The following is a 12,683-nucleotide window of genomic DNA, read 5'->3' as shown; positions in this document are numbered from 1 at the left end:
GGCGGATTTTTGAAATATGACAACTGTTACATTTTACAAATGTTACATGTTATACGATTTGTTAAAAGTTATTTGTTAGTAGCTAGTAAAATGAGAAGATGATCATTTTCTGTGAAATGTATTGAAAATGAAACTGCATAAATAAAGTGTTTTAAGTTGCTAGCCTTCCTTATTATATTACTCTGTGGTTAAAGTGAGACTTTATAATAATTGTTGCACAATTGGACACAAAAGGGAATTCCAGGCGTGCAATGGTTGTTTTAACTTTCTTTTTAGTCTATGTAATGTATGTTTATGTAATACAGGCGATTTGCTTGGATGCTCCCGTCTTCACCTGAGGACCCCGAGGACCCCCAATGCTGCTTGTGTGCGTCCTCCACTAACCGTAATCACCGTCCAATACAGACAATGTACTTCAACCGGTAGGGCTAGGCGGTATACCGGTTCATACCGAATACCAGTATTTATTTTCGGTATGATATGAATTATTAATATACCGCCGTACCAGTGTAATTGATTACACAACTTTCGGAAAGCTACGTTACGCTGCGTTTCAGACTGGACCCTTTTCAACGATGTACTTCTAAATATAGGAAGGTAAACAGTAGCGCTCTAGTGTTAGTTACAGTGTAAATCATACATGTAAATGGATCAGAAAGACACAATTTAAAACTCTGAAGCTGCATGTGAGCATGTGTCTGCGTGAACATGCTCTGCTACAGGAGAACAACACTCACGGACACGGAGGCACGGTTAGCTTAGCATGTCAGCAGTTTGACAGTAATACACAAAAAAAGGGAGCAAAGGATCGTAATTTGTCATTACTATAATGCGTAAATAAGTCCTGGTGGAACTGCAAACAAAACACTACCATATTCACCATAAGAAACCACCACACCACTGAGTATGCAGCATTTAAAGCTAGAAATCAAGCTAATGCTAAAGCTAAGCTAGCATGGCAAAGAGCCATTGGGCTGCTGTTGTAAACTTGTATTACTACTAGTGTGTAATTATTCTACAATATTCACTCATCATGACAGTAAAATAGACCATCCTAAGTCAATCTACAGCAGTAATTCATCTCTTAACCAGTAGAAAATGCTGTGAACACCTGATTATACATGAAAAACAAAATACTGTCAAACACCGTGAAACCATTTTTGGTCATACCGCCCAACCCTACCAAACCTAGTGTGTAGCGACACATGAACACTGCTCGTCATGTTTATAACTCATGACATATCATTCTAGATACGCACTCACAGATGTGAATATGTCTGGTTGAAATGTGTTTGGCCTTAAAGAGACATGGGCTTCATTCTGGTGGGACGGGTTTGAGCCATGTTCTCTTAGGCCAGATCAGGTTTTCTTTATTTAGCCTGATTAAAGCTCGACTGTGTGCGTCCTCCGCTTTTTAAGTCTGATTTGATATTTATAATACATTTAACACAGCACCTTGAACACGTAGCAGTTTTTTAAAGAAGCTATTCTAAGTCATGCTTCCCTTTGAAGAGACAAAGAGTTTCAACTTCAGAGAAAATCATCCTAAATGTTAATAAAGTGCCAGTATTGGACACTCAGATGTATTTCACAAAGATTTCTAAATATTTTAGTGCTGCATATATAAAAAGGCTACAAAGAGGCGCCATCATGGATTCTCAGCAGACTTCAACTGTTTTGTGCTGAAAATGAAATTCCAGCATCAGCTGCAGTTGAGCAGAGCTGAAGTTTGATATTGAGTCTCCAATATTCATATGCTTATATTCACATTTAGAGGTTTCTATGGTCTCCTTTCTCATTTCTTCTCACATAGCAAACAATAAACAGTAATGCTAATAAGTGGCTCATCTTATGCCACCCTTAGCTAATACAGTATTACCTGATGGACATTAGTCCCAGTAAGACAACATTCTGTATCACAAATGATAAAATCATCTAAAGGTTTTTTCCCCAACATGACAATGAGTTTATCGACTCTAATGACCATGAAGGCTCCAGCTTCTCATTGTATCTCAGTAATCCACTCTAACCCATTATAAGCTATAGCTGTACTTAATAAAGAGACCAATGGGTGAGATGTGTTTCTGCTCCAAGCCTTTATTTGGTGTATATAACCTGCACTTCTTATAGAATATGGTCAAAATGGACAGAATATGTTAAGCCTACAGGATGTGATTTCATGTAATGTTGAAATATAAATACTAATTGCTACTGTTGATAATACTATGTAAACTAAAAAGACGTCCCACATCTCTTTATTGTTTTTTTTTCTTTTTCTTTTTGTTCTGTTTTAAGATTCATAATATAAAAATGGAAAAGCAAAACCACATATGACTTTCTTAAAAGAAAATCTGTAACTATTTGTCTCTTCACCTCCACTTCGATGCACTCACACACACACACACACACACACACACACACACACACACACACACACACACACACACACACACACACACTACACACACACACACACACACACCAAGTGAGGAACAGTAAGAACGTACACGTATAGATGCAGAAATATCTGACTATGACACAATAACTGAAAATATAGATAAGAGTCCTCAGAAAAACACTTAAATGGCCCAAAGCGACATGTCTCAACAAGTTAGAAAAAGGCAAAACTGTCAAGTTGGCCACGCCCAGAAAAAAACAATAACACATTAAATTGATCAGCAGATGCCTCTGAGGAAGAGTGACAGTTGGCAGATGAAAAATGTCAGGAGTCAAAGTAAATTTCATGCATTTCATGCTTATTATTTGCCAGTTTAAACGAATTGTTCCTAATTTTTATATTACATTACCTCAGCCCCCATTTCTGCCACTTTTAAGCCAATATTGACACTTTGAACCCTTTTTATCACTTTTGCAGTCCATTTTTACCATTCTAATTTGCAACTTTTAACTGTGGATTTTAAAATCCCATTTCACCACCTATTCCACCATTTTTGGTCACTTTCCACCTATTTTATTTCTGATTAAAACAATGAATTACATCTTTAAGATGACTATAATAATAATAATAAATGTTTCTGGATAACAGTGGATATTATTCAAATGTGGTTATCACAGATTCATAGAACAATAAACCATCATTTTACTGATTTTTATGGATGGACCCCAAAAATCTCTCCCCTTTATTCCCCCTCATAGATGACCATGTCTCCACATGACAGTTCTTCAATGTTCATGTCTGTGTTCAACCACCTTCAGCTACAGTGGGGGTCCCCGCTCTATGGAACCTTTATTTTGGGGGTCGTGGGCTGAAAAGGTTGAGAACCACTGGTCTATCGTACTGTGAACTCTGTCCCACCCCTAAAGTTGACCATATATTTCATGTCTATAGTTCACCACAGTCATATTTATCATCATGACAAACAAGCACTAGAGCAAATATACCACTGACAAAAAATGTTACAAATGAAATGCAGAATTATCAAAAGGATTTTTTATTTTAATTTATTTCAGGGCTATTTATGTGTGACCTAAAAAGGGGTTGACAACAATAAAACATGAGTAGATCAAATAAAATCTAAACATAATTTATACAAAGTGAGCAAAGTATCGTCTGTAAGCTTCTGAATTTAGGAATCAAAAGCAGTATGTAAACAAAGAGAGACACGTGTGTGTGTGTGTGTGTGTGTGTGTGTGTGTGTGTGTGTGTGTGTGTGTGTGTGTGTGTGTGTGTGTGTGTGTGTGACCTCTGTGTTTAAGAGGATTTCCTAGTCAGAAGGAGGGAAGCCTCTAACACCATGAGAAAGTGGGGCGACACAATGAGTGCAGCCTCACAAACACCCACAAAAACACACAACTACACTATTTACATGACATCAGAGCAAACATCCTACACTGCGACAGGTTTGACATCATCATCATCATCATCAATACACACACACACACACACACACACACACAGACACGCGCACACACACACACACACACACACACACACTGGGCCGCTGACAGGCTTACATCAACACCATCCCTGCAGTAACATGGCAACAATAGAGCGGGACTCACGTGTGAGAGCTCGTGCAGTGTGTGGATCATCTCCTCTTTAAAACATCACATCTGTTCTCATCCATTGTGTCCGCGCAGCGGGAAGAAAAGCAGAGAAACAGCGTCGCGGATGAAGGCCGATGATTGTCACATCCTCTCCTCTTCCTCTGGACCATAATAAAGCTAGCCTTTGACCACACGCACTTCCTGTCAGTGCCAAAATAAAAGACTACGACAGCCCTACATAGGCTGCTTTTGTCATCATATGAATTCAGTATATATTCACTTTTAATTAATATGTAATAATATAATTTTTCGCTTCTTGTTTGCAAAATTATCTGTCATTTTATACACACTCGAGTGACCCGCGAAGAACTTCGTATTATTTTGAAAGTTCTGCTTCCTGTTAGGTTCAGGATTGGCCAATCGCACTTGACAGCACTGGGTGCCACTGCCTGGCGACCAATCAGAGCTCGGGTTCATGCATCTTGTGAGTTGGTTCCGCCCACCGCCTCAACCGACTGATGCACACGTAAACACTATGCGTGTGTGCGCGTGCGTGCGCGCCGTGACGTACAGATCAGTCCAGCATCAGCAGCACTATTATATTATTTATATTATATTCCACTCAGCATGAATACTGTAGTTAGTTTTAGAACAAAGGAAGACAAACAGTAAATAATCAAGACACAGAGCAGTGGTTCTCAACCTTTATCTAATAAAGGGCAGAACTTTTTGGGGCCCATTCATAAATAATCATGGTCCATTGAATCTGTGATGACCACATGTGTTTGTTTATCCAGTAAGTTTATTATTATGTGGGCCATAGTATAGTCATCTAAAGCTGTAAATCATTGTTTTAATCAGAAATAAAATGGGTTCAAAGTGACCAAAAATGGTGAAATGGGATTTTAAAAAACACAGATTTTGGTTAAAAGTTGCACATTAGAGTGGACAAAAACGGACAGAAAACATACTTAAAAAGGTTCAAAGTGTCAATATTGGCTTAAAAGTGGCAGAATTAGAGGGAAGGTGGTGGAGGATGTGATAATACAATTTAAAAAGTAGGAACAATTAGTTTAAACTTGCAAATAATGGGCATAACAAATCGTGAATGTGGTAAAATGGCAAAAAAATAAGCATGAAATAGGTTGAAAAGAGGTTAAAAGTGACAACAATGGGTGAACATATGTGACATTAGGTGTAAAAATGTCAATAAAAATTCAGAAAGGGCATTGAAACAGAAATGTGATGTAGAAGTGTCAGAAATGAAGTAATGTAGCAAAAATGCATTAAAAGAAGCAAAAACATGGCAAGAAAAATAAATGAAAAGTGGTTCAAATATGGCAAATTTGATGTAGTAGCAGAAAAGAAGGTAAAAATTAGCAAAAATGGGCTGAATAAGAATATTTGGGAAAATGACCTGTAATAATAATAATAATAATAATAATAATAATAATAATAATAATAATAATAATAAAATATGCTACTAGTTGTAAATTCAAAGATTATGGGGTGGTCATGTGACCTAGGACATCTGTTTAGTTATCTTTAGTGGAAAAATCCTTTTCACAGGAGCTAATGTAAAGACAGCACTCATAATTCATTTACTCAAGTGTCCTCTTCACCGCCTGAAAGCAGAAACAAGATTAAAGTGTAATTTGATGAGGCCGACCGCTAATCTGAGCGATGGATAAGACAAGCCATCAGTGCTGACTCAGTGCCTTCCACATTTCTGCTGAGTCAGTCAAAAATAGGGCTAACATAAATCTAGTAAAACACAAAATGACAAAAAACACTAAAATGTCACCAAAAACCCATAAAATGACTCAAATAATACATAGAACTACAATAAAATACACAAAAAGACTCAAAACAAACAAAAAATATACAGTACATTCCAGAAAAATACACAAAAACACAATAAAAACACACTAAATGACTCATGAAACACACAATATTATTCAGAAATGCACAAAATGAAAATAAAAATGCACAAAATGTATCCAATAACACTGAAATGTCTCCAAAATCACACAAAAATGGCAACAAAAACTCAAAAAATTACTCCAATGAACTACAAAACTAAAGTAAACTACACAGACTCAAAACAAAACACAGAAAAATACACACAATTATATCAAAACAACACAAAATGACTCAAATAATTCCCAAATAGAAAATAATTGGAAAAAATGAATACAGTAAGTTACACACAACATTACTAAACACTAAAATATCTCTAAAAATAAAATGGCAACAAAAACATAGAAAATGACTCCAGTAACACTAAAAACTATCATAAAAATGCACAGAATGACTCCAACAAAACATGGCCTAAAACACGCAAAATGTCTCCAAAACATACAAAAAGAATAATCTCACAAAATAAAAAACTGGTCAACAATGGCAACAAAAATACACAAAAGTACAATAAAAATACACAAAATGACTACTGTACAAAAATATGCAGAATGACTCCAAAAACACACAAACAAGGGCGAGAATATCCAAAAAAATAAAAATACACAAAAACCCTCTGTTCTTTTCTGTATTAATGCTCAGAATGGTCGTTATTGTAAATGTTGACGTGAATGTTAATAATGTAATCTCATCTCATGTGTAAACACATGGTTTTTGTTGTTTTGTTTCACATTTTCACTGTTTTGTCCTAAACGGTTTCCCATAGACAGTCACATTTATGCACATTTTTCTGAATGAAAATGAAACATATTCAGCTGTTCTAAGAATGAGGGTACAGTACGAGCCGCTTTGTTCAGATTTAAATCACTTCTTTAATTAATATCAAGTGTGTTTTAGTTTTTATTATTTGCCGCCATGATGAATTCATGTTGGGTGTGGGATACATATGTATGTGTATATACGTATATATGCATATGTGTGTATCCATAAAATGAAGAGTCCGTCCCTAAGACTGCTCTACTGTAAAGTGTCTTGAGATACCATTGGTTATGATTTGGCGCTATACAAATAAAGATTGATTGATTGATTGATTGATAAAGCTTAGCACAGGTTTACCTTCAGTTCTAACATGACAAACACTCGACTGACAATAAAAACTATTTATCATATCTTTCTAAAATGTCTTTTTTTTACCTTTGATTCAAACAGATTTTAGATGAACATATTAGAACGTTTCTAATCACATGGGGTTTCCTTAGCTGTTCTCAAATTATTATAAGAATTAAGAAATGTCCTCTTCTTTCCATAGTGAGGCATAAATATATAAGCAAATAATTTAAGCCATGATAATAACTGCATGTATAACATGACATGTTTAATCCTTAACTATTTATTTATTTATTTTTTAAATGACTAAAGGTTATTTATTTTAAAGAGTGCTTTCACCGTTTTTTTTCTGATACAACAACTTCAGAAATATGAAAAAAAAAGTTCTGTAAAGTACAGTTATTATCTTATAAATATCATATTCTTTGCATTTTTCACTATTGGTGATATGAACGGTTGACTTTTCCCTCTGGCGCCATCTACTGGAACCGAACTGGTAATGCAAGTGTTCTGAGTTCTGCTTAGACTTTGATTCTGTTTTTATTTAGTCTTTATTTTTTTCCCAAAGACATTATCCTTCAATCCAGATGTTTGATTGGCTCAATAACATCATGCCCCGCCCCTTTATACACACAAAATAGCAACTATTATTACAGTGGGGACTGCAAAAGAGTCACAATATCAACATTCATCTCAGCATTAAGAAAAATAAAAAATCTGAGTAATAACTTTGGAAAGAAGAATGAATTTGTGTTTTTGTGGTTGTTTTGTATTTTTTTCCCTTTCTTTTTTATATTCTTGTTCTTGTTCCGTGTATTTTCAGAGTGATTTGGTGTATTTTTGTTCTACTACTGTTTTTTTTTTTGTCATTCTGTGTTTTTGTTGCCATTTTGGGTGTTTCTGGAGTCCTTGTGTGCATTTTGTGTATCTGTCTTTCATTTTTTATGTCTTTGGATTTGTGTGTGTGTGTGCGCATTGACAGCCGCACAAAATATGATCAAGGACCACATTTGGCCCCCGGGCCGCATGTTGCTCATGACTGATAGCGCTTTTCAAGGTCATAGATTTCACAGAATATATATTAACGAACGAGTAACACTTAAAAGAGCCACAAAATTACACAAAAGTCTTCATAGTGGCCAATTTATAGCTGGCCCACAATTATAAGTACGGGTGCACTGGTAAATTACAGTGGATTTTTCTCCTCTTAAAGCAAAATATTGTCAAATGAGCAGCGTTCATAATCTAACAATTTTGATTCATGTGTGTTTCTATAGCAACTATGTAACTAAATAATAATTGTTATCAAAGATAATAATCAGTAGTGAAACTCAGTAAATATCAAACTTTTATACAAAACTGTTGGTTAACCTTGTCAGTCTGTATTAGTTTTCAGTCTCATTTTCATCAGATAAAAATGGTTGTTTGGTAAAAACAGTGACAGGATGAAATAAAGTGTGTTCGACCACCTTTAGAGCTTCATAGAGTGGGAGAGCAACATAGACTCACTGGTTTCCTCACATTTACATGTTGCATGGCTGCACACGTAGGTCACATGACATCTCGTCTCCTGCCACTGAATCAAAACACCTACTGATGAATTCTAGCTCAAAGCCCTTTAAACACTGTTTGATCACCAGCTCTTTCTTGTTTACCTCACAAAAATAGATTCAATTTGACCAAAACTAAATACTACTCTTTATATTTATGTTATACTTTTTTTAAATGTATTTTTCTTTATTCTAGTTGATTGTTATTATTGACTGTTTACACTATCAGAGAGAGCACAGTTCACCAAGACTAATTCCTCGTGTGTATTCAATACATTACTTGGTCAATAAAGTTGATTCTGATTCTGATTCTGATTCTGATTCTGATACATTAAAGACAGGATGACATTTATGCCCAAAATATTCAAAGAAATGAAAATGCTCTGCAATGCAAGGCAGGTACACCGTGAAGGTGAGATGGACAATCTCATGCACCAATAGACCCTTGCGACTGACGTCACGGCACATTGACCCAGTGCCATCTTGGGAAGATGACGGCCCTATACAGATCCACCTGCGTGGGTGTGTTTACTTGAATAATAGTGTTATTTTTTGACTTATTGAAAGCAGCCCATGTGCTAAACGATTGTCAAAGGTCGTCTCCGTTTGACCTCAAAATGTCGGAGGCCAAGGATTATGTTGACACTTTACCAGAAGCTGAGAGAAGTCGGTACAAGGAGAAACTGGGTCTGATCAGTGGGAATGACCTCTACAACGTTCCTGTTGACAAACGGAATGAAGATGTCTCTTATATCCTAGGAATGACTTATCCTGACATTGTGAACTACCTCGTCTTTACGTCTAGCTCATACACAATGGACCACATGAAAAGTTTTAAAGGACTGGAAGTTTACAACCAGTTTGTTTGTGGCTGAATTTGTGAAGTAGCTGCTTTTATTCATAATAGACTCCATGTGGTTAAATCCAGGGTAAGAAGGCTAATTTTTCATAATTCATCATTTAATATGACTGCACAATGCTGGTTTTTCAGAATCTGAGCTATTTTATTGATGACACAAATTTGTGTGAAAAGTAGATCTGCAGTGCACACTTGGATCAATGCAAAACAAATAAAAACTATTTAGTTGATTTAGTTTCATTTAATTTCCTGAGGAAAGACTTGTGTACTCCAGCTCCAGCCATGTTAGAACACCCAAACACATGCAGCGCTAACATTAACCATCGCTGTGGGCTCTCTGCTTCACTAAAACCTTTCCTGCGGTGGCTTGTTCTTCCATCATGGCGGAGGGCCGTACATCATGTGACCTGTGAGGTCATGTGGCATGGGTCTATTCACTCCAATGGCGTCAAATCAATTTTAGCTCAGGGGCCAAATACAGCACAGATTGATCTAAATAGAGCCACAAATGAGACCTTTCAACATTATTGTGCCATAGTTTGCCTTTCTACATATAAATGTAAATATGTAAATACACACAATAGGTGACAGATATCAGTCCTTGCAGGATCTTTGCCTATATTTCCACTATTTCGGGACCCATTTTTATTTGATTTGGAGAATTTCTTTTGGTAATTGAAATTTGAGGGGAAAAAACAAACAGGTATTTGGAAAAATGAAGACTTCTTTCATTAATTTGAGATTAAAAATGGCTGCCATCATTCATGTGATATAAACATGAGTAAAGTGTGATTCATGGCAAACATGGAAGAATTGTGTGCATTTGAAGACTGTATCTAAAACTGATTTAGTTGGTAATTTAACCACTGATATAATTTTTACTTCCCTCAGCGAGCCCATTTAACATGTACAGTATATATATATATATATATACATACATGTATATATATATATATATATATATATATATATATATATACACACACATATATATATATATACACACACATTATATATACACACACACATATATATATATATATATATATATATATATATATATATATATATATATATATATATATGAGAACAAGAACATAATTTAAGCATAAGACAAGATCTTGCAAACCTCACATAGAAAAGTGCCTGGTCTCATCCAGGAGTCAAAGCTTCTCAATGTGAGACAAGACAACTCCTCTACATTTTTAACAATGATGGAGTCAATGTTTTGATACATATATATATATATATATATATATATATATATATAATTCAACATAACCTGTTTGATGGTTGTAGTTAAGACAAAATGATTTAGATGAACCATAGATATAGTTTAACTACAAGTTTTTGAGATATAACACATTTAATGAGGTGTCGATTTTCATGCAATCTTAATTTTCTTCCATATTTAGTTTCCAATATCTCAGGAACTACATCACATAGGAAACTGACATTTGGTATAATAATACAGCTCCACCTACTCTCTCAGAATATATCAAAAATATCTGCTATACATCATATCTGGTGGACATGCCAGCTCCTCACATTGGAAAAAAGTTTGTCTGGGTCTGAACATAGTTGGGTCTTCAGTAAACAACTTTTCATGTGCCTCAGCTTCCTGTAATTTGGTCAGCTTAGAGCTATGAACATAGACTGTTTACATCACTAATGATTAGTCACATTTATGCATTGGTTCTTGAATGACAGTCTCTTAAAATATGAAAAAATGGCCCATAAACTGCATGTGGGAATGTAATAAAATAAAACACTGATCTCTGTTTTAATTCATGCTCTAAAATGACTCTTTTTTTGGGATATTAAACTATTTTTCTTTAAGCGACTTCTTAATTTTTATTTTGGAAATCAACTTTGGGTTATTACACCACTTCCTAAAATTGAAAATCCTTGACATGAGGCGGTTGTAGCTTGTCTCTGTCTTATAATCATTTGTGAATTTAGGGCTCACTCACTTTAAATTGGCCATATACTGTATATATCTAAAAAATTATTCAGTTGATCAAACTAATAATGTACAGTGTGCCAACTGAATAATCATGGAATATTTGGATTGAGACGTCCTGAGAATTTGTTGAAATGACGTGGAATGACCCCACGGTGATAAGGCTCCATTTATGAGAAAAGTGCTTGTGAATATTGCACAACTGTATACACTTCCTATGATTCGATTATTGATCATATACATAGAAAAAAAACACAAGACACCGTGTTACATGCAAGGACTTTTATTCATGAATAGTTTGCAGGACAGTACAGTAGCACACATTTGTCTTTAATTCCTACTGATCATACTGAGTACTGTGCATTAAATAGTTCTCCTTTTCCAGATAATCTAAAAAATATTCTGCTCTGTTTTAAATAAGAAGCACAACTTTGGAAAATAAAACATACACACTTATATATCTATACTGTATATATATTTATGTATATAAATTCATTACAGTTATTGGATAAACTAAATAGTACCAAATGCAGTTCTTCATAAATACAACTCTACAACTTCTTACCCATTTTAATGCACAAAGAGAGGGGGAAAGAATGCTGTGCTTATAAAAGAGGCTATACATCTGTATGAAAATATAAAATATCAAAGTAAAAGGTGCACCATTATGCTGCGAAGAACTTTCTTTCCAAAAGGACTGATAACACCTGATAACACAGAGGGTCAAATAAGAGGAAATGAGAGTAGTTTATATTAGACCTGCCCTATGAGCACGTGTACGACTGACAGGTTTTACATCAACTAGAGCTGAAAGTGTAGAACTGAAGAGTGACGGCGTGTGAATCATAGCTCTAGATTTCACCTCTGTGGATGCTGATAATGCATAGAAACAGTTTGGTTTGGTTTGTGTTCAGGTTTTTTGTATTGCTACCAAACGAGTGAAATCAATGTAAACCAATCGTAGGTTTTCAACTTGCAAACACACTGATATGTCTGGATGAAATCATGGAACCTGTTCAAATAATGTGGTTAACTTTCCACAACTACAATGATCAGTGAAGGATAAATAATAAGCACTGCCAGCTAACCATCTTTATTACTGGAACGTTTTAGATTGTTTTTGTTGAAGTGAAAAGAGTTTCATTAAAGTAGGGTTTATTCAACTTCAGCCATGAACTGTAGATGGACAGACAGACAGACAGAGACACAGACACCACGAGAGTCCAAATCTTACAAAAATCTTAAGCAACATTTCTTGACAAAAAAGCTGAAAGGTTAT

At 35.2% G+C, this 12,683-nt stretch overlaps 1 protein-coding gene across 6 annotated transcripts in view; it reads right to left on the bottom strand.

Annotated features, from left to right (window-relative positions):
- hecw1a (HECT, C2 and WW domain containing E3 ubiquitin protein ligase 1a) overlaps positions 1 to 4,163 on the bottom strand; it is a 66,488-nt gene extending 62,325 nt beyond the window's left edge. For all 6 annotated transcript variants that reach the window (XM_028434430.1, XM_028434432.1, XM_028434433.1 and 3 more), the window contains exon 1: positions 4,024 to 4,163. The gene's annotated coding sequence lies outside the window, so the exon portion shown is untranslated. The remainder of the gene's footprint in view (positions 1 to 4,023) is intronic.
- Positions 4,164 to 12,683: the final 8,520 nt, after the last annotated feature.

Source organism: Gouania willdenowi, chromosome 20 (genome assembly GCF_900634775.1).
Source record: "Gouania willdenowi chromosome 20, fGouWil2.1, whole genome shotgun sequence".
Lineage (NCBI taxonomy): Eukaryota > Metazoa > Chordata > Actinopteri > Blenniiformes > Gobiesocidae > Gouania > Gouania willdenowi.
Note: the sequence above shows the minus strand (reverse complement) of the source record. Positions and strands in the feature narration are given on the sequence as shown.